This window comes from Lycium barbarum, chromosome 3 (genome assembly GCF_019175385.1).
Source record: "Lycium barbarum isolate Lr01 chromosome 3, ASM1917538v2, whole genome shotgun sequence".
NCBI lineage: Eukaryota > Viridiplantae > Streptophyta > Magnoliopsida > Solanales > Solanaceae > Lycium > Lycium barbarum.
The window spans coordinates 4096570-4102992 of record NC_083339.1 but is presented as its reverse complement, the minus strand read 5'-3'; the positions used below and the strand labels follow the sequence as shown (position 1 = coordinate 4102992).

General features: G+C 39.0%; 1 non-coding gene across 1 annotated transcript; it reads left to right on the top strand.

Annotated features, from left to right (window-relative positions):
* Window positions 1-6037: 6037 nt before the first annotated feature.
* Window positions 6038-6120, top strand: TRNAL-UAA (transfer RNA leucine (anticodon UAA)). The gene has a single exon. It is a non-coding gene; the product is annotated as a tRNA-Leu (tRNA).
* Window positions 6121-6423: the final 303 nt, after the last annotated feature.

The window sequence follows — 6423 nt, the reverse complement described above, 5'->3', positions numbered from 1 at the left end:
AAATTATAGGCAAAGGCCTGCTACGGATGGTCCGGATTATCCGAATTATATAGTGACATCATCTAGCGAAAGTGAGGAAATACCTAATGCGGATGACAGTGACGATGAGCAAAGTGACTATGAGATTGAGGTTGGAACTAATCCTCAACATCAAGTAGAACTGTTGCAAGACATGATGGATAGTCCGGCACACGAGGAGGAACTGAATTCACAGCAACCATTTCAACAACAAGAGTCGCTTCCGGTTCAGCCGCAAAGCCAATTTCAACAGCAAGAGTCGACGCCGATTCAGTGGCATTCCGATGAGATCCCCTATCTTGATCATCTTCAAGGTCGCCCATATGCCTTTGTCTTTACTGGGGATGATGATCATATACGGCGAAGTTTGTGGAAAGAGCCAGTGGATCTTTTAAAACAAAACGCTCATATTGAAAAAGGGATGATTTTCAGCTCGAAAAAATCATTGCAAAGGGCTGTTAAGATTTATTGCATCCGGGGGATGAGGGAGTTTAAAGTTGACGATTCCACACGAAAACTTTGGCGATTGGTCTGCAAGCAAAAATATCAAGGCTGCGAATGGATGCTCCGTGGTAAGGAAACTACTAAAAAGATGTGGACTATTTCAAAGTTCTACACAAAGCACACTTGTGATATGGGTGACCTCCCACATGATCATTGCAATCTAGATACCAATATGATTGCTCGTGTGTTAGTTGGTGACATTGCAAAAAACCCAAGGTATCCCCTTCGCCTATGTTCATTTTATTTTTGGTGTTAATATAATGTTCCTCGTTGCTATATGCTGATATTTCAACTTTTTCAGGTACCCTATTAAAGATTGTATTACAGCCGTCCTGAAAGTATATAACAAAAATGTTACTAGGAGGAAGGCGTATCTTGGGCGTAGGCGTGCACATGAGATAGTCTACGGCAATTGGGAGGGCTCTTTCAAGAAGTTGCCGAGATACATGGCGGCTCTACAACACTTCAATCATGGTACTGTTGTTGAATGGAAGCTCAAATCGAAACCTGGTGTGCCCGGTCATATTTTAATTTTGTGTTTTAGGCATTCAAACTATGCATTGATGGTTTTGCTCATTGTCGGCCTGTAATATCAATTGATGGAACACATGTGTATGGGAAGTATGACATAAAACTGTTAATAGCCGTTGAAATGGATGCAAATGGAGCTATATTCCGTCTAGCTTTTGCAATTTCAGCTAATGAGAGCATTAGTACGTGGGGTATGTTTTTGGACTACTTAAGGCAACACGTTATTAAGGATCGCATGGGAATCTGTGTGATATCAGACAGAAATGCTGGCATATTGCACAATATGTTCAACTTGCAGGGGTGGCAGCCACCGTTTGCCTACCACCGTTATTGTTTAAGGCATTTGAAAGAAAACTTCCAAAAGGCATATCGAATCCCAACACTTTGCAATTGGATGTGGGCGGCTGCAATGGAGCATCAGGAGAAGAAGTTTAACCTGCAGATGGACATTATTAGGCAGGCGAATGAGGAAGTCTTCCACTGGTTGAATGCAATTGATAAAGACAAATGGACATTACACTAGGATGAAGGTAGGCGATGGGGTATGCTGACAACAAATAGCTCTGACTCATTCAATGGCTTGTTGAAATCTGCACGCGGACTACCGGTCACCGCAATGGTGAGAATGGAATTTAAGCAGGTTATGGAGCAGTTCGTCACTAGATCAAAAGAGGCCAAAGAATATACATCAGAAGGTCTAAGGTGGATGCCAAAACCGTCAAAACTGTTCGAGTACCACAAATATAAGGCTCAGAAACATGACCGGATAGGGTACAACCCTGCAAAGCGCATATTTGAACTCACAACAAGTATGCACCAAGGTAAAGGAGGTAACGTCCACACAATTTGTGAGATTCCAAGAACATGCACAAGCACATGCGGCAAGTGGCAATCATATCACATGCCATATTCTCATGCCTTCAGGTGTTTTATCACAATGGAAAAGAACGCCTCCTCGTACATGGCTGAGGAATATACAGTTGAAAATTATGCAAGAACGTATGCTGGAAGGTTCTACCCACTTGGCGGTGAGAGTTATTGGCCACAGGATCCATTTTCAATGGTTGCAAATAAAGCATTTATCCGTAAATTCAGAAAGAGTGCATACTCCCGTATTCATAATGAAATGGATGTTCCACCGGGGAGATACACTCGAAAATGCTCATTTTGCAATTATGTTGGTCATGATAAGCGCAAGTGTCCCTTACGACATAGTGGTCAAATTACATCTCGCGGTGGAAGTACCTCTCGTGGTGGAGGAAACTTTCGTGGTGGAAGTACCTCTAGCGGTGGTGGCACATCTAGCGGTGGTGGCGGAAGATCAACTCAAGGGAATTAATTGATGAATGTTTTTTAAGTTTTTTTCTTGCTTTGATGATTGTATTTTAAAAATATTGTATTAGTATGTTAAGTATTTTCATCGACTCAAGGTTATGAATGAATGATGCAATTTAATTAAGTTTTTTTTTTGTATGAATGCTGCCATTTTGACTAAAAAAAATTAATTATTAATGAACAAGTTTAAATATTCGTAAAGAACTTAGAGTTTGAGAGTGAAGGGGTACGTATAAACATACAGAAACCTTCAGGATGGTCGGTAACGGATTCATCTGGCCCGAGGGCGAAAACCCGAACCGGACGGGTGTCCCACCCGCAATCGGCCCGGACTATGTCGAGCCTCTCCTCGGTGATAGATAAGGGATACCGCCTCACGTCAAATCCCCTGTCTGAAACGGAGGAAGGATTCTCGATCTCAAGGTCTTTGTTAAAATTGAATTTAGCCGGTATGATATCCGAGGCCATGTGCTCGAATTTAACTGGAGTCGCGGGCTCGGCCCCCGGGGACGATACCGGTGGAGCATTATGAGAAGTGGATTTAGACATCGTGATAACAAGAAAAAAAGAAGGCCCAAGAGAGGGATTTAAGAAAGATGAAGAGACTGGTGATGGCTAAAAGAAAGGGAAGCAGAATTGGTTCTTTTGCACGCTGTATGAATCAATGAACCAGCTGCAGATCAAATGGGAAGTTGATCGTGTGTAGTGGAGATGGAAAAATGCAGAAAATAGAGTGAAGTTGAAGAAGAGAAAGTGCGTGAAAATGGAAAAATGAGGAGGTGAAGGGCCTTAAATAGGCGAAGAAGAGGAGCGGTTACCGAGGAAGGCCAATCAAGGGGCACCACGTGTCCCGTCATTAATTCGAAGTGACTTGAAACGATGTGAAAAAGGCGGTTGGTAGAGGAGAGCCATCCGGAGCGGGACACGTGGCCGATAAAAGGGGATGCATTACGCAACCGTTCTCGCCAAAATAAGAAGACAATGACGAGCTGCCAGAACCACCGATTTTCGGGAATTATCCACTTCCCGTTACTCCGATAGATCGCAGATCCGGGAAGTGTGGGGCTATCTGTATACGGTAAAAATCGGATGTAAGCCAAACCGGTGGAACAGGAACCGGAGGAGGGAATAGGGATGTGCCCGATGCTATTCGCCCTTGACCGAAACAATGCCTGGGTTGAAGCTGAGCAAGGGCACCGACTGATCTGCCTTCTGCATTGCTGAAACGGCCAAGCCCGAGGACTCGAACTTTCATGGCCGTTAGTCTGAGTGGCCGTTGGCCCGCATGGCCGTTAGCCCGAGTGGACGTTTGTCCGTGTGGCCGTTGCAGACGAGCCACGCACCAGTGACGTCCAGTCATGGTCAACTACCCACCATGCGTGTGTCAGACGGCGCCGTCAGTCTAATCCCACCAAATCCGTGCAAAGCAGTCCTTGTTATTATTATTTTATTAGCTCATGTTGTATGGGAACCATACGAGTGCCACTATAAATAGAGCACTTCCCCCTCCTCTGAAGGGGTTGGCTCCTTTTACTTTCTAAGAACACTTGTAGTAGAAGAATTCATTTATACAATCTCCCTCTCAATATTTGATTCGGCCGAGGCCGCCTGTTGTTATCATTATTGCATTTCTTCCATCAAGTATCCAACATTATTCACAAACGTTTACATTATTAGCAAACTGCCTTCAGTAGCCGTTTTACTAAGGAACCCTCAAATACTTGTTTTCTCTATTTAACACACATCAAGATCAAATCACATATCCTATACCCACTTATAAATTTAATTGATTATCCGAATCCGGGGTAAACACACATAAGATTAGGTTTTAGATTACAAGAAGTTATATATTTATTTTTCCAAATTTATCATTGTTGATCGAATGTGTTGATTGTCAATTAAGTGAGATATTTAAGAAAGAAAAAAATGGTAATTAATATACTCTTATAACGAACACGATTTCAAAAAGAAAAGAGGTGAAGTTTTAAATTAGGACAAGTACCGTGGGACAACAAACAAAAGCAAAAGGAAAATATGTCTCAATGGATAAAAAACCAGCCGTAAGGTGCAACATGAAGTCATAATTAATAATTTGCTAATCATTAATTCTTTTATTTATTTTTATATTATGAGTACAAAGAACTCTTTTTCACCCTGATTTATGATAATTAATTATGCAGAATTGTGGGACAAGAAAGCACTTTTTTCAACCATTTAGGTGTTCTTCACATTATAAATCGAACTGGTATTCAACAAGATATCATGAATGGAATAAAGTTTTTTTTTGGAAAAAGTTAGATTAATATCAGTGAACCGAAAAGAAAAAGGCCTAGGAAAAAAAACAAAGGGAAAAAGGTTTAGACAAGAGATTGAGAAGTGAATTTTAAATAAAAATAAAATAAAAGTGTTTATTTTCATGTATTAAAATTTAAAAAAAAAATGGTAAGGTTGGGCTCATCAAGAATGAGAAGGAATAGAATATGAAACTGACTTATAGCCTGTTTGGCCAAGCTTATTTTTTCCCCAAAAGTACTTATTTTTTTAATAAGTGCTTATTTTAAAAATAGTGAGGTGTTTGGCCAAACTTTTGGGAGAAAATAAGTGTTTTTGGGGAGTAGCAGAAACAGTTTTTCAGAAGCTAAAAAAAATAGTTTTTGCCCAAAAGCACTTTTTTGAAAAGTACTTTTGAGAATAATACACATAGAAACACTTTTTAAAAGCTTGGTCAAACACTAATTGCTGCTCAAAAGTACTTTTTAAATTAATTGGTCAAACAGTCTATTAGTATTGTCAAATTTATTATGTCGTTTTAAGAAAATTGAAGAATAATGTAGGTTTGGTAGGTGCATTACAATTCTAAGGCATTTCGTTTGCACATAAATGAAAATTCATTGATTCTCATTCAATTCTATAATCACAAAAAAAATAAAAAAATTACATAGTTATTTAAAAATATTGAGGAGCCAGCTTTCAGTGGTCGAACAAGGAACATTATTACTTGAATTATAGTATCTTGGTCGTTAAATTGTCTACGATCAAGATAGTATGTATACTTTCATAATAACTTAGTAATCTATTTGGACGAGATCAATGAGCATTCAACAAGGCCTATGACCTAAGTTGTTGATTCTATTTCACCTTGGAGTCCAGCCAAAGGCCGTTCAATTGTACTTTGAAGGGTTATGAGCTTAAGGTCAATCCAAATGGTCAAGCTTACGTCATAATTTGTGATGGAAGAGACTTTCATTCATGTGACAGACTTTCATTCGTGCTACTTCTACGCCACAAAAAAAAATATTAATTAGTAATAATGTTGAGGATTTAACCAAAGGAAAGAATGTATTTATCTTGTTCTTTCTATTTGAAAAATCTTTCTTAACTCATTCTATCGGCGAATTAACAAACTTAAAAAGATATGAAATACGTGCCTACGTCGCATAAATTGAAATGAAAAGAATAATATTTCCGAGAAGGAAGCCACTTTTTAAAACTTTTTGCACTTCTCGAGTTCCCAAATTACTAACAGCAGTAAAATTTGTTCAAAGATTTTTTTTTTTTTATCTCAAAGGGAAAAAAAACGAAAAGAAAAATTGTTAAGAAAAGAAGTACAACCAGTTATATTGAATTATACTCGAAACTCTAACAACAAGCTGGTTTGCCCCAGAGGTTAAGGGGGAAGACTTAAGATCTTCTGCACATAAGTGCGCATGGGTTTGAACCCCATAGCTAGCAACTTGATGTCACCTTTTGCTTCGTTTATCTTACTATATGTTTTGCCGTTGATATTTCTCTTTCAAACTTGTTTTGAGCTGAGAGTCTATCGAAAACAACCTCTCTACCCACAAAGGTAGGAGTAAGGTTACGTACATCCTATAGTTAAGATATCACACTTTAGCTTATTACGGTTCAAATCTAGAAGCTTAGTTTTTATTGTCAATTAATTATCCTTTACTTTGTTGGAAACTATGTTAAAAAAGATTGTGGAATATGTCACCCACTAAAGATTTTAAACTTGATTTTAACATTTATCACTGT